Source organism: Artemia sp. Qi Xiang Cuo, chromosome 2, assembly GCF_049724085.1.
Source record: "Artemia sp. Qi Xiang Cuo chromosome 2, ASM4972408v1, whole genome shotgun sequence".
NCBI lineage: Eukaryota > Metazoa > Arthropoda > Branchiopoda > Anostraca > Artemiidae > Artemia > Artemia sp. Qi Xiang Cuo.
Genome location: NC_142795.1, coordinates 60,144,118 through 60,166,790, shown reverse-complemented (window position 1 = coordinate 60,166,790; position 22,673 = coordinate 60,144,118). Strand labels below are relative to the sequence as shown.

At 36.0% G+C, this 22,673-nt stretch overlaps 1 protein-coding gene across 3 annotated transcripts in view; it reads right to left on the bottom strand.

Moving 5' to 3' along the window:
- barc (RRM1_TatSF1_like and RRM2_TatSF1_like domain-containing protein barc) overlaps window positions 1–11,075 on the bottom strand; it is a 178,427-nt gene extending 167,352 nt beyond the window's left edge. The window contains exon 1 of one of the 3 annotated variants that reach the window (XM_089102330.1): window positions 11,057–11,075. The gene's annotated coding sequence lies outside the window, so the exon portion shown is untranslated. Of the gene's footprint in view, window positions 1–4,266; window positions 4,373–11,056 lie in introns of those variants that run through there. The other 2 variants (XM_089102321.1, XM_089102326.1) reach the window with 2 other exon arrangements.
- Between the last annotated feature and the right edge of the window lie 11,598 nt (window positions 11,076–22,673).

The following is a 22,673-nucleotide window of genomic DNA, read 5'->3' as shown; positions in this document are numbered from 1 at the left end:
TTCTACTATGATTTTGATTTGGTTTGTTTACAGGAGCATCTTCTTACAGACTCTAGTATTAACGTTTTGCGTCGTAGCCTTCATCATGATGTGTTTTTTACTACTGCCAGAGCCACAAGAGGCCGGCCATCCGGCGGACTAGCTTGTGTTTTTAAGCACAATCCTAATTTGGTTTCGCCGGTGATTTTTTACTCGGATGAGTTTTTTTTGGCTGTTTGTATGGGCACTATAGTTTTCATTAATTCTTATATGCCTTATGATGACCGTTCCTCTAGATCGATGGCTAGTTTTGCTAAAGCCTGTAACACGTTGAAGTTTCTAGTGGACAAAATTCTTTCTTTTTCTCTAGATTATATGATCATTGGTGACCTCAATACAGATATAAATAACTCATCAGTGAGATGTGATTTGTTGTTGGATTGCCTTCCATCTTATCATGTTATACCCAAAACTCATCCGTATTCTTATATTCACCAATCAGGCAGTAAGAGCAATATTGACCACATTATTTGCTCACCTAGTATTATTACATCAATAGTGTTTGTACATGCTGAAGAACAAGACTTAGACCATCTCCCTATCTCACTTACTCTTACGCTGAATTTAAACCCTGCAAGGTGTCTGCAAAGTACCCCAGTCTTAAAAATGGTTTGAAAAAAGTAATTGGAAGAAAGCTGATGTTCCTCTTTATGCGTTTACACTAACAAGGCTGCTGTCTGCAATACGAGTTCCCTATCATCTGCTTCAGAGCTCTATACAAGGGACTTGCAAAAAGGACCTGGATTGCTATTATAATCAAATAATTAAATGTTTAAAAGATGCCGAGGCAGTTGCAGTGCCGCTGCAACGTGTTAGACGTGGTGCGCAAAAGCCTATTTGGTCTTTAGATCCTAATTTAAAAACTTTGAAAAATACAGCTAAGTTTTGGTTAAAAGTTTGGAATGAATGTGATAGACCGCCCTGTGGTATTGTTTCTGACCTTAAGCGTAAGACCCGCAGGGAATATAAAAAATATCTTAAGTCTATGTGTTATCGTGGTATGGATTTTCCAGTGTCAAAGAGAGAATGGCGAAAAGTTATTAATTCTGAGTCGATTAGAAGTGATGTACCAAATAGTGATTGTCTTCCTGCATCTGCTTGGCATGACCATTACTCGTCTATTTTTTCCAATGTTAATTACCATGTGCATTCTTTGTATTCTCATTATCTTTATCTATCTCTATCTCAGCGTCTCTGTGTTCCTATTTCTCTTTCATCCGTAATTGAAGCAATTCAGAAACTTAAATCAGATAATGTTGATAATGATGGTATATCTAGATTTCACCTTTTATTAGATTGCTCCCCCCTTATTAACCTTATACACCTACTTCTCCAGATGTGTATTTGTACTTCTAGTGTACCGGAGAGTTTTTTGTGTGGTACTGTCTCTTCAATTTTAAAGAAGGGGAATTCTTCTTTTATTTTCTCTTCTTACCGACCTATTACTGTCTCTTGCACTTTTAGTAAAGTTCTTGAGCATGTTTTAATACCTTTTGTGACTAATAATATGCTTGAGAGAGATAACCAGTTTGGATTTAAGCCCGGAGTAGGTTGTCAACACGCACATCGTGTATTATCTTCTTTGCTCCTTGAAAATTCTTCTAAGGGAAGGAGTAGGCTATATATCTTTGTACTTTAGATCTATCAAAAGATTTTGATAGTGTATGTCATAGTCAGCTTTTTTCTGCTCTTCGTGGTTACGGTGTCAATCTATCGGTTATTTTGCTTCTTCGGTACTGGTACTCTAATTCTTTTCTTCCGCTGAAATCTGTGCCTGCATCTAATATTAAATTGAAAAGAGGTTTAAGGCAAGGTGGAGTTTTATCTCCGACCCTTTTTAATTTGTGTATTTCAGGAGTTCTGGCAAAGATTTCGGCTACCTATCTCTCCGGTTTTTCTGATGTTTCTTACCTGGCTTATGCTGATGATCTGCTTCTTATAAGCCATACTAAAACTGGTTTATCTAACATGGTTTCTCATGTTGCTACTTCTTTTTCAAACATAGGCCTTTCTCTTAATGTAGATAAATGTAAATTTCTTTCTTTTAATAATATTTCTAGTACTTCCCTTCACTGTAGTGGCTTTACTATCCCTCTCGTAGATTCTCTTCGATGGCTTGGTATTTCTATTACTAATAGTCTTCCGAGCTTGCGCCAGCGCACAGTCTCAGATATTAATATGAAAATTAAATTTTGGATATGCTAAGATTGTTGCCAATAGAGGTAAATATAATAAACTCGCATTAGCCAAGCTCTACTCAACTTTTTGTGACCATTCAATTCTTTTTGCTTCTGGAATTTTCCTCCTTCTGAAGAAAACTGAGTTAAAAAGAATCCGGATTAATTATTTTAGATTTTGTAAATTTTTGTTGTTTCTTCCACCTTGGACCAAAAACCGGGTAATTATTAATAAATTTCTTGTTCCTAATATTACTGAAAAACTGGAAGCACTACACAGAAAACTTTCAAATACTGCTTGTATCCGTTTTTCTCCGCACCATCACCTTATCTGGTTTTTTCAGTCCTAAGTTATTTTTCTTTTATTTGTTTAGTTGTTTTTCTCTGTTTGGTCATTCTACAATTTAGATTTGTAAAGAGTGAGTAAAAATCCAATAATGATAATATTAATGCCTGCTTATTAGATTTTGCAAGTTGGCAGTTTTTTTTGGTTTTTTTTTCCTCTTTTCCCCCTCCTTTCCCGTTATTTTTTTTTTTTTTTTGCTCTCGTTTCTTTTAAATTATTATTTTTTAAACTGTAATTTGGTAATTTTTGATTTATATATTGTCTTGTGTCACATTTTTTGTGTTTTTCCCCGTGATACTCCACGTATTGTACCTCTGTATAGTGTGGGTTAAAAATAAATAATAATAATAATATATAGGGGGGGGCTGAAATTCATTTCCAATAGAAATGCTTATTATATTCGTAATCAGCAAAAAAAAAGACATCAAATGGTGTATTAACTTTAGTCCTAACTCAATAATATGATTTTGTATATATTGACCTATATTTGCACATTAGAGGGGTGGGGTAAAATTCAACTTACCTCCCATTTACATCAGAAATAAAATTTGCCCCCACCCCCTCTAATTTGCAAATATTTACCCTGAATTGGTATATATAGGGGTGGGTATAAAATTCATTTCTGACAATAATGATTATTACATTTGGAAAGAGCATAAAAAAGGCATCGACTAGCATGTTCACTTTATTTATAAGTCAATAATATGATTTGGTAAAAATTTACCAGAAGTTATTAGTCAACTAGTTGGAAAATGAAAGTTTTGCTGGGGCAATATTCATTGTCAACTAGATGGTAAATTTAAGTGTTGCTGGGAAGAAGTTATCAGTCAACTAGTTGGAAAAATTAAGATTTGCTGGGGAAAAGTTATTAGGGACATCCACCACATGGCTAATATAGGAGTAAAGTTCATTTGTGATGCAAATGAATGTTATATTTAGATTGAGGATGCAAATCTAGGTATATATTTGCATATATATATATATTATGTGAATAGCCTATATAAGTTCTAAGAAATTCATGAATTTCCTAGAAAACTGGAAAAACAAGGAAAGAAGTGAAGATAAAAGGCCTGTTTTTTCACTCTTTAATGTGCTAAGATCTTACATCTTTTGTCAGAAAATGCTTAAAAGTGAAATCTTTGAACAAAGATCTTACATCTTTGGTCATTTTTGTGCAAATGTCTTTCATCATTCTGCTCTGATCAGCGGTCTGAGAACAATGATGAGTAGACCATCAAAGCTCTCTCATCATTGTTCTATATGGTAAAACAGTGGCGGTCTTCACACTTTTTGCTAACATCTGTGAGCTGTAAGATATTAGAATAAAGATGAGTTAAAAAACAATAATCTTTGCAGAAAGATGTAAGATCTTAGTGCTAAAAAACGGGCCTAAAGGCTCTACCCCTGCAAATTGTGTTGACTAGGATTAGCCTATTCTGCATATTATGGAGTAAGAATTGTTATTCTAATATGTTTCCTTATGTCCAGCAGAACTCCTATGCTTAAAATACTGGTTGATCGGTTGGCTAATTCAAAGATTTGTATAGGCTATATATACAGTGTCAAATTAGCTATCTGGTGGTATCCCACGTAATTACTGTGAGGCTAAGGACTAGGTCAGTCTTGTGTGTTAAAGATTAGTATGATGTAACAAGTAAAATCATTGTCACATTAAGTTGATCCTAGCGTTAAAAAAAGACTTACTATGCATAAGTATTTAGCCTCTCTGAGACTTTTTATGGAATTGTGAAAGCAGAGCTTTACTTTTTTGAAATATTCTATCTCAATAAGGAACAAAGAACAGTGTTTTCACTGGGTGTGGTCCAGAAAGAAGTAGGCGAGCTCAAGAAATAAATATATTGGAAGTAAAAACGGTTTCAAATATAAGTTGAAAATAAGTAGTGTACGCATAAATTGCTCGAAGAATTTGGATAAGAATTAGACTTTCCGAAGCTCACATAAGGCTTTTCTCAGATAAAGGATTTTAATTGTAAAACTGACATTAAAATAGAAAGGGATAAGACCAAATAAAATACTGAAGCCAATTGCGGTCGGACCCAAAAAAACATTTCAAATGCTTCCGGCTGTAAAGGCATAATTCATTCAAAAGCGTAGCTTTACATTTCAACTCTAAAGGAGAAAATAGTCATCTGCTTTAGCATTTTGAAGCTGTCGCGTCAGATTTAACCCACTTCAAACGCTTTTTAAGCGAATCATCAACGACCATCTGGCTGTGGCCACCTTTTCGTTTTAATCCGCACTTCGTCTGAAGAGTGGTGCAAAGGGTGACACTGGCTAGCCGTTTGCGCTTTTCAGTTTTTTTTTATTTTAAGAGACTAAAGAGACTTTCTACTACGACATTTGAAAATGGAAAACTGAAGAGAAATTTGACTACTGCTAAATATTTTCGAAATTTTTACGTCTACTAAGCGTTTTAACCCCTGCGACAAATTTCCAGAACAAAATTGGATCACCACTTTCACAGTCCATGTAATCTGGGGTAAACTAAAGCCAATTCTCGCCACTCCCTTTCAATGCTTGCTTTGTTCTGTGAAGGAAATCCAAAGGATGTAAAAAAAAAGTTTGCAGGGGTTTAGCTTTTCCTGGAAAAGTGAAAGACGGATTCACAAGCTTAACAAGCTTTCATAATTCACCTTTAAACGAAAATATTTTCTGAATGTGTGTTACTGCTTTTTTTAGAATTCTCTGGCCATACTTTTGAATTTTTGCTGCTTCCGGTGATTTGGAGATCAGACTTCAAATCCAAAAGGCGGCTTTCGGCGTTCAAACCAAGATACGCCTTGACAAGATACGCCTTGTCAAGCTTAAGATAATTGTTTTCATGGACCACGTCTACATCCTTGATGTTATTTAGGTTTTGAAAGTAGGAAACAGCAAGAAATTCATGCAGAATGTCTTCACTACAGATTTCACTTCTTTTTCCAAATTAAAAAATGGGCATCTCACTTTGGAAAAGCGTAATGAATTCGTTAAATATTCCAAGAGATTGTTCTTCAAACCCCATCAGTACCCGCTAATAGGGGTTCCTGAGTGTCGATAAAACTTGGTTGTTACCGTGCGACGGGTCTTCGACTGCTAAATCCGTCCAGTAAAATTTCAAGGCGTCCCGTTGCTCCAACAGACCTCTTAAAGTTGATTGAAAAGAAAGCCATCATGTAGGAGCAAGACCAACAAACTTTCTTTCGGGAACATGGGTGAATATTTGAAATTGCTTGTAGACATGTATTCACTTGGCACTGTGCCTAAAATGGGAAGTTACAGTTCAACAAAGATCTTCAAGTGCAGGCCTATTGAGAAGTTCTTGAGAAGAACTATTTGCAGGCCCATTGAGCACACAAATAGCAAATATAGTACGAATACGTCACTATCACGACCCAAGGATACTTTACTCTGAAGTGTTGACAAACAATGGCAACAGCCAATCATAAAGTTAGTTCTGTCTACTCAAAAGCCGACCCAGCTGCGTAAGTCAATGCCTTCCTTTTCCGGTGCTTGAAAACAGTGGCTTAGTTTGTCACATACCCCCTTTGTGACACTGACACTGTCTGGACAAGAGACTATATTGACCATATCAGCTTTCGTCTCTAACCCACCATCAGCAATAGTGACGCAAATCGACAGCTGTTTATCAGCAGACACGTCCGCGGTTTCATCCACGATTATAGAAAAGCAATACTGTTTCAACATGCTCGCTAGGTCTTCCCTGAAGTGTAGCCCAAGTGCCTGACAGACCACGTCTGTCACTTTCTGTTTGCTCTGAGCTAGCCAACTAGGTAAGTCTGGCCCGTAGACTAGGTCGTGATATCCGTGGACTCGCAGTTCCTACAGATAACGAACTTGCGGCTACAAAGCAAAATCTATCTAAAGAAATCGAGTGTAAAATTAACGAAAAGCAAAAAAAAAAATAACTTCGCAGGCTGCAGCTAATATTCATGCCAAGTTTCCATTTGAAGCAATGGTTTCAGAAATCTATGATGCAGAACATGTTGAATTTTATCTCAAATTTGAACTCATTAAAAAGCACCTAAAAACCTGAATGCATGTAACTGATTTATTACAAAGCCCCGTTAATAAGCTTCAGCTCAAACTAGACGACATAGAGCAGGAAGGGAGAAATGATTCCCTGCTATATAATAGCGTGAAGCAGATTGTTTGCAAAGTTTAAGTGACACTTTGAAACACTTATTGTTTGTCAAGATGGGTCTGACTAATTTTACAGATTCAGACTTACTTAGTGTTGAGCGATTTATAGTTGGCTCAAATAATGCTCAAAGACCAAATAAAGTTGCCCCTGTCTTCCTCCAGTTTTTGAATAAAAGAAATAGCTCGCCATTTGTTTAAAGTGAAGAAGCAGCCTAGTGACTCATGCTTATTTGTTGCTGAGAACCTTACGAAACGTAAGCACGATCTTCTGAGCGTTTCAAGAGATAAGCTCGGAAATCGCAGTGTGTGTGCTGATCAAGGCCATATTTATATTTTTGTGCGAGAAACTGAGTCTGTTCCAATCAGGCGTATCTGGTCAATTGACAAACCAATATATTGTTTTTGGTATTTGTGCTTAAAAATTGTTTCTTTTTTTCATTTTTTTTCTCTTGCCTCTTTTTTTCAAGTGCTATTTTTTGTTCTTTTATGTGTGAAAATGATAATGTCATTTCAAGGTCGGTTTACTCTTCAGAATTATTTATCAAAAGGTATTGCTGGTGATGATTATATACCGATTGTTGAGCTAAAGCCTATGAGGGAGAGTGATTATATTCGGCTGCCGTATAATCATGATATAAATGAAAAATGTCTGCAACTATGGTCTTGGAATGTCCACGTGACTACGAGATATCTGGAAATTTTGGAATTAATTAAACAATTTTCTTCTTCTTTTGATATTATAGAACTACGGGAAACATCTTTTAGTACAAACCAGTCTCTCTCACTGTATTTATTTGATGATGAGGATCTTCGTGTGAAGATCCGACTGATGATGGGCCGTGGGGGGGGTTGAATTCCTTGTGAAGAATGGATTGAATTATGATGAAAGGGATGATCTTAGTGTATGGATTGAAGGTAAGGCTGAAGTTTTTTTTTATTGAAATTGGATTTGATTGGAAAAAGAATATGATTAGTATGGTGTATAAGCCACCCAGTGCTCAACTGGATTATTTTTTGGGAAAAATGAATCAGCTGATTTCGGATGTACTGTCTGGAGCTAGTCATATTGTTATGGGTGATTTTAATTTTAACCTGCCTGATTTGTCATAATGTTGATTTTTGAATTTTGTGATATCGAATCACCTATACCCGCTGTGAGTATACCCACTAGAATTACTAGATGGAGTGCAACCCTAATTGATAATATTTTTATTCATCTGCTGATTTGAAGCTTTGTTATGCTGATGTCGTGGCTTTTCCTGGTTCTGACCATCATCCATCGGAGAGTGTTGTGAAGTATCAGTTGCACAGACCAAAGAAAAAGAAAATGAAGACACGGTTAATGAAAAAAGAGAATCTTCAAAAGCTTGTAGTGGAAGTTTGTGTTATCAATTGCACCCTCATGTTTTCTGAAGAATAATCCCCTACGAGAGCACTTGATAATCTATTGTCTGCTAATTCACCATTTATTATAGTGCGTGTCCCATTAAGGTAATGAAAGTGTAGAAACAGGAACCTCGTAAGCCATGGATAACGAGTGAAATTCTGGACGAAACAAAGAGAAGGACTGAGCTTTATCAAAGATATTTAGATGATGAAAGTGATGGTTCGTATGAATTGTTCACAAAAAAACAGCACAATTTAGTGAATAAATTATTTCGCAAAGCTATGGCCGAATATTATGATAGTAAGTTTTTCAATAGTAAAGGAAACATGAAAGAAATATAAAAACTGATAAAAGAAGTTATCGATGGGAATGCTGGAATTAGAGGGGAGGAAGTAAAACTTGAAGGGCTCCCCCGTGATGACAAGTCCGGAGTTTTTAAAAAGATTGGTAGTTTTTTCTCTAATGTTGATTTTAAAGTGGAAAATTGTGTACAAAATATGTGTAAACAGGTTCAAAAACACATATATGTGATAATAGAGGCTAGAGTATTTGATTAGCCTTTGATTCGTGTACAAGTGACAAACTGTTTAAGATAATAAAAGTTCTAAAATCAAACTCTGAGGGAATGGACGGCTTATCTCCCCGAACATTTAAGGAAATAATGCATAATATTCTACTCTGTCTGCCTTTTATCATAAAACCGTTCCCTTAAAAGGGCATTTTCCCCCATCAGCAAAAAAACTGCGGAAGTGATACCACTTCATAAAGGTGGAACTAAAAAGGAAATTGAGAATTGAACATTGATTTTGATTCTTCCTTTGTTTTCGAAATTATTAGAAAAAGTTATTCATAAACGTCTATATAGTTTCCTACAGGCTAATAGTTTGCTGAGTGAGACCCGATTTGGATTTTGCAATGGGGACTCAACGACGAATGCTTTACAACAACTTTCGGAATCGATTAATAGTGGTATGGGCAGAGGTGAAAAACCCTTCTCTGTATTTATAGATATTTGCTAAGTATTCGATACAGTTAACTTTTGGTTTGTCGATCTCACTTCGCATAAGCTTACCAGCCCCTTCACCAGTATGTACGCTTTGATCTATGTTGTGTTGGTAGATCTACTGGTAATTTTAGCTGATTCTTAAAAAGAGCACCAATAACTAGATTTGCTTTGAAGGATCAACCATTCCTACTCGGACAGTTCCAGTTCTCTAATCTTAACATGGGCGCCCATAAACTGAATTCCAGGGGGGCAAACCTAATTTAATTGGCACTTTTAATGCTATATAATAGAAATCTCAGCACAAAAATACAAAAATAAGGCAGCATCATTCAGCCAGGGGGGCGGGAGCCCCACCCCCTGCCCCCCCCCATATGGGCGCCCATGAATCTTAATATCTCGAACATTAAGGTCATAAAATTTCTGAAGGGTAGATTTTCTCTGGAGGGAGGAGCTAATCCTGGTTTGTGTGCTCTTCAGCCCTATTTTTTGGCAAAGATCTTCAAATATGTCATGATGGACATTCAAATATGTCATGATGGATATAATGGATTTTTCCTTAGCTTCAGGGTTTTACGCAACTTTTGAAACACAGCATTTATTGACACTGGAACTATGTCATTAGTGCTGCCACCAGAATTTGATGTAGCTTCGGCCCAATCGTCAGACTCATTTTCATCATCCGAATCATCAGGATCAACCATTTCAGATGCGGTGCTAGCAATATTTTCATCAATGACATCGGGTAGGTCATCTACGGCTGTATCAATCTCTTTCTCTCTACTACAGTCATAACTGTTATCAGATTCACATTCAACTAAGTGCTCTTTGTCAATTTCTCCCCAGAACTTGAGAGCATTGACTATATAGTGGTGAAGGCAATGACCAAAATATTTTCTCTTCAGTTGCATATTTTTAGAGCCACTCTGATAGCTGCGAGTATATTTTCAGCTGTGTCTCTAACCTTAAAGTGCTAGAAGTTTAATAAGCAACCCTAAACCACTTATTGTCCACTTATTTGCTTAAGATACACAATTACTGCCCGGTAGCCCACTCCTGTTCATCACAAAAAATCAAAGATCAGCTAGGCTTTTTTGATCTCCCTCTTATTTGCTTTACACTTCATAAAATTCCTTTTCTTTGCTTAAAAGACACGTCTCTTGATTCTACGAGTAGATGGAGGGAAAAGACCACCGTTGAAACTTTAAATAAGCCCAATTATACCACCGTTATCTAATACAGACAGAAGTATCTTGTCCAAAAGTACCGCTGTGACGCACTGAGTAGTCTACTTCTCTTGGTTAGAACAGTTGCACCGCATCATAGAGCGAATATTTTTAGTTCCCTTCCTTGAGATATAACCAGAACTTCATGGGATCTTGTGCTGTTCTTCCAACTTCTCATTTTCAGAAAGAGAATATTTTCTGTACGACAAATGACAGCTTTGGGATTCCTAATTATATAATTTGTTTCTTGGGGTGTTGGCACTGGAGAAAGAGATACTTTCACCTATATTTTTTCAACATACTCAAGATGATTGATGAAATTTTTTGTTTTTCCGATTCATTAATGCATAAGCTAGTACAAATGGAAGATAGAAGATCGATTTTGGAATAGCCTTTGTGTTTTCAAGGCTTTTTTTTGTAGAAATATTCAAAAAAAAGTGTTAAGAATTGCAAAAAAAAAGAAAAAAAAAGTGCCTAAGTAAACCAATGTTTTGTCTTCTTATAGATACCTGCTCATGCATCAATCACACAGAAGAATACATATTTATTTGGGAGAGTGGTCTGGCAGCTACGTCATGAATGCTTGTTTTATGAATGCACAAAGAACTATTTGAGGCAGTTCTAAGGTTTTAGGCTCAGGTCACTTCAGACATGAGTTTGCTAACCTTTTCTGATCACCAGGGTTTATTCACTACAATGTAAATTCAAGCTTACACTCAACCTTTTGCTTCTCTTGATCATTTGTTCCTTGTTATTCAAGACCACCCTTAATTATATTTCTTTTCTTTTCATTTTCTTCTTCTCTTGCACAGCGGCTCCAAGCTCTCCCCGCTAGATGACAGTACTAAATTTTACTGACCATTATCTGGTAGAAAATTTTGAAAAAACAAACCCATCGTAAATAAAAAAAAAAAAAAAAAAACAGAAAAAAGGCAAAAAAAACAGAAACGGAAAAAACAGGTTAAGGAAAACCGAAGAGAAACAGAAACTGGTGAGAAAAACAGATTATCTGTTTCTGTTTTCTGTTCTGTTTTTTTCTTTTTTTGAAAAAACGGAAACAAAAACACTTTAGACAAAAACAGAAAAAGAAATAAAAACAGAAACTGTATTAACATCGACAATTTGCCTGCCTAGATAGTTCGTATTAAGCATCGGCACTGTTTGTTTTTACTTCTATTTCTGTTTTTGTCTAACCCTTTTCTGTTTCTGTTTTTCAAAAAAATAAAAAAAGAACAGAAAACACATACAGGTAATATGTTCTTGTCACCAGTTTCTTTTTCTGTTCTGTTTTTCCTTAACCAGTTTTTTTCCGTTTCAGTTTTTTTGCCTATTTTCTGTTTGTTTTTTTTTGTTTTTTTTTACGGAGCTTTTGTGTTGTCACTATTGTCTTGCGGATAAAGGTCAGCGAATTTTTGTGCTGCGATCTGGCAGTGAAAGGTAGGAGCCACTGTGCAACAGAAGAAGAGAATAAAAAGAAAAGAAACAAAGTCAAGGGTGGTCTTGAGTAAAAGAAACTAGACGATCAAGAGAAGCAAAAGGTTCAGCGTAAGCTTGAATTTACGTTGTTGGGAATAAACCCAGGTTATCAGAAAAGGTTAGCCAGCCCAAGTCTGAAGTGAGCTGAACGTAAAACCTTAGAACTGCCTTAAATAGTTCTTTTGGCATTCATAAGACAAACATTCATGATAAAGCTGCCTGGTCACTCTCCCCCAAAAATATGAGCTCTTCTGAGTGATTGATGCATGAGCAGGTATCTACAAGAAGAAAAAAGATTGATTTACTATGGCGCTTTTTTGCACAGCAGCTCCAATCTCTCACCGCTAGATAAAAGTAAAAAAGTTTACTGACCTTTATCTGGTAGACAATAGTGAAAACACAAACCATCGGTAAATAAAAAAAAAAAAAAAAAAACAGAAAAAAGGAAAAAAAACAGAAACAGAAAAAACAGGTTAAGGAAAAGCAGAACAGAAACAGAAAATGGTTACAAAAACAGATTAGCTGTTTCTTTGTTCTGTTCTGTATTTTTTTTTTTTTTTTTTGAAAAACGGAAACAAAAACACGTTAGACAAAAACAGAAAAAAAAAACAGAAACAGTATTAACATCGACAAGTTGCCTGCCTAGATAATTCGTATTAAGCATCGGCACTGTTTGTTTTTACTTCTATTTCTGTTTTTGTCTAACCCTTTTCTGTTTCTGTTTAAAAAAAAAAACAAAAAAAAAACAGAACAGAACAGAAAACACAAACAGGTAATATTTTTTTGTCACAAAAGTTTCTTTTTCTGTTCTGTTTTTCCTTAACCTGGTTTTTTCCGTATCAGCTTTTTTGTCTATTTTTTATTTATTTTTTTTTTTTGTTTACTGAGTTTTTGTGTTGTCAATATTTTCTTGTGGATAAAGGTCAGCGAACTTTTGTGCCGTGATCTGGCGGTGAAAGGTTGGAGTCGCTGTGCAACAGAAGAAGAGAATGAAAAGAAAAGAAACAAAGTCAAGGGTGGTCTCGAGTAACAGAAACTAGACGACCAAGAGAAGCAAAAGGTTCAGCGTAAGCTTGAATTTACATTGTTGGGAATAAACCCAGGTTATCAGAAAAGGTTTGCTAGCCCAAGTCAGAAGTGAGCTGAACGTGAAACCTTAGAACTTCCTTAAATAGTTCTTTCTGCATTCATAAAACAAAGCATTCATGATAAAGCTGCCTGGCCACTCTCCCCTAAAAATGTGAGTTCTTCTGAGTGATTAATGCATAAGCTGGTACAAATGGAAGATAGAAGATCGACTTTGGAATAGCCTTTGTGTTTTCAAGGCTTTTTTTGTAGAAATATTCAAAAAAGAGTGTTAAGAATTGCAAAAAAAAAAAAAAAAAAAAAAAGTGCCTAAGTAAACCAATCTTTGTCTTCTTATAGATAACTGCTCATGCATCAATCACTCAGAAGAATACATATTTATTTGGGAGAGTGGTCTCGCAGCTTTGTCATGAATGCTTGTTTTATGAATGCAAAAAGAACTATTTGAGGATGTTCTAAGGTTTTAGGCTCGGGTCACTTCAGACATGGGTTGGCTGGCCTTTTCTGATCACCAGGTTTTATTCACTACAATGTAAATTCAAGCTTACACTCAACCTTTTGCTTATCTTTGCTTATCTTTGCGATCAAGAGAAGCAAAAGGTTCAGCGTAAGCTTGAATTTACGTTGTTGGGAATAAACCCAGGTTATCAGAAAAGGTTAGCCAGCCCAGGTCTGAAGTGAGCTGAACGTAAAACCTTAGAATTGCCTTAAATAGTTCTTTTTGCATTCATAAAACAAACATTCATGATAAAGCTGCCTGGCCACTCCCCCCAAAAGTGTGATTTCATCTGAGTGGTTGATGCATGTGCAGGTATATACAAGAAGAAAAAAGATTGATTTACTAAGGCGCTTTATTTTGCAGTTTTAATACTTTTTTTTGAATATTTCTACAAAAAAACTTGAAAACACAAAAACTATTCCAAAATCGATCTTCTATCTTCCATTTGTACTTGCTCATGGATCAATCACTCGGAAAAACAAAAACTTTCATCAATCATCTTGAGTATGTTGACAAAATAAAGGTGAAAGTATCTTTTTCTCAATTGCCAACAGCATGAGAAACAAATATTGTAACAAGGAATCTCAAAGTTGCAGTTTGTCATACAGAAAAGATTATCTTTCTGAAAATGAGAAGTAGGAAGAACAGCAAGAGATCCTAAGAGGTCCTGGCAATATTGGAAAAAAAGGAACTGAACATGTTTGGTCTATGATGCTGCACAACTGTTTTAATCTAGAGAAGTTGACAAAGCAGTGCGTTGAGAAACAAGAAGTTGACAAAGAATTTGACAAACAAGTACTGCTCTGACGCACTGCTTTACGTCAGAGCAGTACTTGTGGACAGGATACTTCTGCCTGTATTGGATAAAGGTGGCAAAAGTGGACTTGTTAAAAGTTTCAACGGTGATATTCTCCCTTCATCTACTCGTACAATAAAGAGACGTGTCTCTCAAACAAAGAAAAAGAAACTTATGAAGTTGAAAGCAGATATAAGAGAGACCAAAAAAGTCTCGCTGACCTTTGACTTTTATTCATTAATAGGAGTGGGCTACCTGGCAGTAATCGTGTATCTCAAGCAAATAAGTGGACAATAAGTGGTCTAGGGTTCCTTATTACTCTTCAAACGCTTGACAGTTAGACACACAGCTGAAAATATACTCGCAGCTATCAGAATTGCCCTAAAAATAGGCAATTGAAGAGAAAATATTTTGGTCATTGCCTTCATCTTTGTATAATCAATTCTCAAAAGTTCTGGAGAGAAATTGATGAAGATCGATTAGTTGAATGTGAATCTGATAACAATAATGACTCTAGTAGAGAGCAAAAGATTGATACAGCCGTAGATGACACATCCGATTTCATTTATTAAAACACTGCTAACATTACATCTGAAATGGATGATCCTGACGAGTCGGATGAAAAAAGTCCGTCTGAAGATTGGGCCGAAACTACATCAAATTCTGATGGTAAACTGGTAACCAGTAGGTTTACTGATCAATTTTGGTTTCTAGTTAACTTTTTAGTTACATTCAAGATCCAAGGAAGGTTTTGCCAAGCTGAAATCAGACCATAGCTAAATAATCAAAGGACGTGATGGGTATTTTTTACTATGAGCCATCAAAAGTAAGGATACATTTTATTGTCAATAAATACTGTTTTTCTACTAGAATGATCGACATATAAAGGGGATAACCGCAACTTTACAATTATACGTACGATATGACAAGAATATCTTGTGAAGCTGTTAAAAGCATCTAAGGAGATTGATGTTATTCAGACTCTAAGACGATCAGCTTCTAATGAACGTGTAACCCAGTTTTACATATGAGAGGTGGGGGTTGAACCGGACACTCAATTACTCAAACACCATTTGGTGAAAAATTCCACAAAAACTAGTAAGAATGCCATCTAGCGTTCATGTCTCATGGAAGAATTCCTAATTTAGTTTATTGCTCTTTTCAAAAGTTAAACAGCAAAAATTGCTTTAGGTTGGTAAATTTTTTCTGGCACCTTGAACATTAGTGTTTGGAAACTTCATTCGCAAATAATTTCCGACATGCTCCCTTATCTCGCAGAAGCTGGTCACAACAACTACACGAAGTCAACAAGGCTGTACCTACAGCAAATGAACAGACTTGTACATACAAGCCCAAGGCTTTTCCAGTCTTTCTAAGCCTTGCACGTCGTGGGAAGATCAGACAGATGCTAGGTCAGTTTATCTACAGATTTGGCCAGAGAACAAAAACTGATGAAAAGTCTGAAAATGGCAACTGGATTGACTGGAGGTAGAGGAATGATGGAAGTACAGAGACTGCATTTGTTAATGGGACGTCCAGCCTGTAATCACGTTAATTTTCTGATGTTAGATTTGACGGATGTTTTTATCGCACAAGCGACCAACACAAAGAGTTTGGTATGTGAAGGCAGCAAAGGGACTGTAAAAATACACAAATAGTTATTGACTTTGTCGAGTAGTCGTCTCCTTTCGAGGGTGATCCCCTATAGTATTGAAGCCTTGCTGCTGGCATGACCGCTGAAGAAAACATGAACGCTGAAAAACCAGAGGAAGTCAGGAAGAAGATTCTTGACAGTATTGTAGGGAAATCTCTAAAGGAACATTCATTCAAACAAAAGGATCAGGTAGTCTTTATGAAGGCAAAGCAAAAAAATTGGGGAGGAATTTACCGTTTAGACCCTTCATTGCTGTTTCAGAGTCTTCTAGATATTTACAAAATACTGAATATGAACGAAGAATCTTTATTTAAATATGAACTTTGCTCCTATCTTGCGTTACTTCTTGATGATTCTGGCAGATTCCAAAAGCCAAATAAGCCAGAGCTAACAAATATATCAGGCAATTTTCAGAAATTCATACTATAGGGAGAAAACTTAGTCTGACTTGCACCTACTTTTCAGACGAGGGTGCTTTGCTTCATAGGCTTCCCTGGGTAAAGAAAGAAAGATATCCGGAGATCTTAGACAGATACTGGAACTACGATATCCAGACCGATATGCAGACGCCATTATTTTCTTTGATGGCTATGACATCTTTGGTTCGACAAAAGATATGACTCGTTTTAAGCGAAACTGTGTCACTGTACGGGTAGTTCTGTTTAGCCCAGAAGTGAGACTGACCACGAAGAAAGAGGAATTACTTTTGTGCAAAAATAACAAATCTCGTTTCGTCAATATACATTATGATTATTTACGAGGCAAAGGTTTTAGAGCCATCCAAGCTAAAGCTGATACTGACTTGCTTATTGGGCTTACAGCGGCTGAGTGTTCAAAGAGTTGGGACACTGTAGTTATCGGTGACGATACCGACTTGTTAGTGTTGTTACTTTATCGTTGTATTCCTGAGCCCCACAGGGTCTACCTGCACAGTGAGCCTAAGGCAGCAACTTCAGGTGCAACTTTGGACACATAAACAACTGTTAAGAAGATTAGGACTGAAAAAAAATTTCTCCCTCGTGAAATATGGTTGTAAGGGATCATGTGATAGTTACCGGTGCAGCCGTCATCAAAATGACACGGAATGCGACATTGCTTGCAAATCATGCAAAGGAATCAGTTGCCCCAATGCTCAGGTCCAAATCGAAGATGAAGAGGACATGTAATTAATCAAAGAAATGTGATGAATCTTCAATCCTTTTGGAATTTCGAATTATCTGTGATTTTTTGTTCAAACTAAAATCATTGATTTAGCCAGTTGTGAGAAGTTCTTATTGGATTCTAGGTGGTCACGGTGTGGTCACGTTTAGGATGGAGGGTGGGGGAGGGGTAAATTGACTTGGAAACACCCTCTTTTCCGCATTAGCTGTCCAATTTTTTCCTGTATGAACTAAACCACGTAATTTTGCTCTCAGACCTATATTGAGAATTGGGTATTTGGCAGGATGGGAGAAGAACTGAACATTAGCCTTCAAAACAGTAACAAAGTGTATATTTGCGACCTAAGTACCAGATTTACCTATTATCAACTTTCTATACGTGCAAATTAAGTTTTTTTTAAGTCGTCATTTTAGAAGAAAGGACAAAAATGGTCAATTTTGGCTCGTCTGATTTTGGTTGATATACTGTAGGTAATTTTTTTTCCGGTTAGAATGGTACCAAAATCAAAACTATTGCAATTTGTTTGAGGTTAAACCTTAGATTGACTGTACTATGTTTGTTATTGGGAAGTATGCATACATTTTTCGGTCGGGAGAGGGGGAGTTTTTCCGCTAGGGGGGTTTCAACGAGGAAAATTTTCCATGGAGAGGGAAGTCTCTGTCAGGTGAATTAATTAAGGGAAATTTCACAATGCGGGAACTTTCTAGAATTCCTATCCGAAATTCTTTTTATTTATCTTACTTTCTCTTTGCTGACCCAATTTTACATGTGGAGATGTTGAGAGTAATTTTCTGGGGTATATTGTCACCGGGATTGAATTGTCCAGAGGATCTTTCCGTGGGGGAAATTTCAGTGAAGAGGAGACGGGTTACAGGTTATTATTTAAAAAATGATCAGAAATCAGGCAGTTCGTGGTAACGAACTGTGAGAAAGGAGCGACGTAGCTTCTGATATAAATAGATACATCAAAAGAATTGACTTATTATGCTGATTCTAAATATAAAAGACTCATCAAGTTTAGTTTACCTATCAAAAGCTACACGCCCGAGAAAGTTTAACTGATTTTGGAGAAAGGAGGGAAACACCACCTATAATTCAAGGAATCTTAATAAAAATTCCGCTTTCAGATTCAGCGTATCAGAAAACTCACTGTAGATATTTCTAGCTCCTATATACAAAAATGTGGAATTTTACATTTTGTGCCAGAAGGAAGATCACGGATGCGTGTTTATTAGCTGTTGTTTGTTTTTTCTTTTTTTCCCAGGGGATGATTGTACCAAACCAGTGAAGCTAAAAAAATTGAAGGACAGCTAGCCGCTCCCACATCTCTTCTTTTTAAAGTAATACGATCAAAATTTTAAGATAGTCATTTTGTTCAGCAAAGTTGAAAGTGTTGTAGACTGACGAATTAAGTCAGAAATTAATTTTAATAAAACCAAATAAAAATGCAACAACGCAAATTATAAAACAAAGATTCTTTATGTTTTATAATTTGCGTTGTTGCATTTTTATTAAAGAAGTTTGGAAATAATGGGTTCTAGATAAGAAGTTTTGAAATTGACCACCAAACTAGGAGCTGAAGGAATTTCTGTGGATATATTGGATTTTGTAATACCACTTCCTTAAACAGAACGTGTGGTCAGGGCATAAATTATGTTTTTATATATATATATATATATATTATATATATATATATATATATATATATATATATATATATATATATATATATATATATATATATATATATATATATATATATATATATATATATATATATATATATATATATATATATATATATATATATATATATATATATATATATATATATATATATATATATATATATATATATATATATATATATATATATATATATATATATATATATATTGAAACGCTACCCAAGCTTTAATCACCTTAGGACAGCACCCACGCACCCTCCAAGGGCAAAGTTAACAACCCATTATAGTACTATCAAAAATCTTCTTTACTAGAACTGGTGGCTTGCGGGAAAACTGGGTCGAGAAGGCTAAATAGAGTGGTAGATTAAAACAAAAATGACTTTATCAGAAATCACAATGACTTCCCTAACAACGGTATTGGAAATTGCAAAAAATATACCAGAATACGAGGGAATTTCAGATGTCGATGAATTCATCGAAAAATTGAAAATTTTCGACGATTTAACAGAAAAATTTGACGATAAAGCCAAATAGCAATGCGTAGCAGCTAGATTAAGGGGAAGTGCTCTAAAATATTTTGAATCAATTGCAAAAAAAAAGAGGCAAAAGAAATTAACACTCTAATAGAATCATTTAAAACAAGGTTCATAGAAACGAGTGTTTCTGAGAGGTTAAGAACAGAGGTAGTTACATTCAATACCTCAACCAGTATTCGAGAGTATGCAAACAAGATTTGTCTGTCTCTATGCTTACAGTTGGGAGAAGGCGGAAGAGACGATACTGTACAAAAATTACAATTAGATACCTTTACACATGGGCTACCAAAAAACTGCTAAGACTAATATTATCATGTAATTCTGAAAATCTCGAGCAGGCTATAACCCTGGTAGAAACGTAGGTAAATAATTGACGAAGCAATGAAAAAATTTGATCAGGTGTCCATAAATAGCACAGAAAACAAATGTAATGTTAACCATGGAAGAGGGAAAAAGCGTGTGAGATTTGGGGAGACACATCGACAAGCGTCAAGCGTTTGACGAGACAAGCGTGTGAGAAGGGGGCCAAGGGTTGTCGTCTATGGAATTAGCCGACCGATTCCACGACCTTGAGTCCTTAGCGGCCTGGAACTACAAAAATAATGGGCACCCATCATGTGTCATTTTTAGCACAGAACTAGTTAGGATAATATAGTTTGCGGATTAACATATGACAAGGGTTAAACTAGAGCTCAACAAAACCTTTTTTGCATGGTCCTCGGTTCGGAATGGGGGAGGGGGGTCCACATCTATATGTGAATAAATGTGTGAGAATTATTTTAGACTTAACTTAAGAAATACGCATATTGCACTCTTCTATCGAACCTTATGTAAATAATAGAAAAGCCTTTTTTTCTTTGACATTAATTACTGAATATGAAGTAATTTTCCTTAATTAGCTGATATGTATAGACTGTAAAGCAAAAATTGTTTACCTTAAATGAGACCGACCCAACCATAAATGGTTATTCAAAAAAAAAGAAAAAGAAAACAGAAATATTCTATTATATGGTTTATGGTTTATTCTATTATGGTTTATATATTCTATTATATGGTTTATTGAACAATTTGAGTAAACAAAAACACCAAAACAACAACAAATAAGAAAACTCACCCCGGTGTCAAATTGTTAAACATCTACACAGTGCTAGAAAGAATCAAAAAAAAATTGAAATTTAAATCAGAGCCATTTCTCACTGAAAGGCAATTCAAAGTTACGAGTAAGGTCTTAAATCCCAAAATAGATATCTGAACAGTAATGATATACTATTCCAACATTTGCAATTGACTCCAAACCAATTGCAGCGGCACCAGCCTCTTTCATCTTTGTGACAACATCGGTCGTTATGTACGTCACATGATTCTCGACGTTTGATACATCGTTTACCCTTATAAATCATCCATTTGCTTTCAACAGCCGAATTTCTGATTGCATTCTCTGATTTCCCTGGGATGTGTTCAGCGACATCAGTTTCAAGATTTTTCATTTGGTTAGAAGTAGATAAACATTCTCCGTCTAAAAGAGATTCCCCTTCAGGGCAAAGTGATTTCAGATCCTCTGTATCATCCAATTGATGTGCCTCATTATCTGTATTACTTGTTGGGCTGTGGGATTCACCTGGGCTGTCTTCATCAACATCAGTTTCAAAACTTCTCTGTTGTATAGAAGAATTTAAGCATTTTCCTTCGAACAGAAAATATTATTCAGGACAGATTGAGCTCATTTTTTCTATGTCATACAACTGATGTGCTTCAGTATCGATATCGCCTCTTCCTGATTCCGGGAAAGAAGGTTCAAACAAATCTCCTTTCGCAAAATGTCCATCAAAAGTCAAAGTGGAATTTTGTCCTTGAGACTGATGACCTGATGAACTTCCACTGCTTGAATTAACCGCAACTGAAAAATAAAAAAACACCGTTTTAGGGTTATCTTAACTTAAAGAACAGGTAGGTGGGAATGAAGAAAAACTGATGCATCCTTTTTTATATTGAGCAAGCAAATAAAGGTTTTGGTGTCGTCGTGTTTCAAATCTTTCATAGCATTGAGTAGTCATTGACATTTTGAAGACATTATAAAAGATAAATATAAATAATCTAAACTTGGAGGATGGCGTTCCCTCCACCTCCGAAAAATCCCCCTCTTGGAATATTCCCGCCTGACAATTCCCCCCAGCCAAAAATTCCCCTTGTGAAAAGTTCCCCCTGAAAATTCTTCTTGTAAAATCTCTCCCGAGGGTTATTCCGTCCACCGACAGATTTCCCTCTCCCTCTCACGGAAATCTCTCCCACAGGAAAAATTGAGCAGCCACAGAGAAAGTCAAATTAAGTATTTCGAAATGTCGATCAGATGCCCTAAGGCGGACTAAAAGGACCAGATATCAGAGATGATTCTAGGACATGGGCTGATTGGTCTTCAATCACTTTTGTCTTTAAAAAAGGTATTAGAACTCTCAAATTCGATCGAATGAGTTTCATCTGAAGTTTCTACGACCAAGAGGGGGAGGTTCTGTATGATGAGGAGGTAGTCCCCCTTGTATTCGGAATGAATTCTGTTTAATGTAGAGGCGAATGTTACTCTTTACTTTCATAACAATGGCGTAGACCAGAAACACTCCCGGAAATCATGTAGGAATGTATAAGTATCAGTTCGCACCTCCACCCTCCCCCTTTCTTAAGACCAATTCTGTATTTACCTGAGGGCTCAATGAGAGTTAGGATGTTTGGGCAAAAATTGCACCCTTTGAGGCATCTGTACCCCTCCCTAACAACAAACCGATCAGAGAACCCTACTGTGGAGGTTTCAACCTTTCATCAACAATAACTTGATTTTTTTTTGTACAACAACATAACGGATTTGTGCTATTTGTTATTTTTTTTCGTCCAGTGATGATCGTATTGAACGAGTTCTGTAATTCTAGAAGATCGGGAGAGGGCTCATTCAAACAAAAATTAAAAATTTTAATGCCCTTTTATGTGACCAAACAGATTGGAGGGCAACTAGCCCTCTTGCCATGCCCCTTCTGGATTCTGGATTTGCTTTTCTTTATCTTTGGATGCACAATTTTACATTTGGGCAAAATGTTACAGAGGAATTGTCAGGTGAAATTTTTTGGAGGGGAGGGAATTTCCCAAGGGGTAGGGGGAATACCAAGGGGTAATTTTTCTGGTGGGGAACCTCCCACAGAGGGAATTTCCCAGGGCAAATTTTCCAGGGAAAATGCCTAGCATCCTAAATTTCATTTTTGCTTCAAATATGTCCAAGGTATTAATTTTAAAAATTGCCTATGGAAAGAATATTCCATGCATTATAAAAATAAATAAGACTATTCGCAAATTATAAAAAGGCAAACAGCATCTAGAAGCAGCTAAATACTGACAAAGTTTAAATGTCAAATTGGCAGTGCCTATAAGTTAATAGTACTTTTGCCTTTTAAT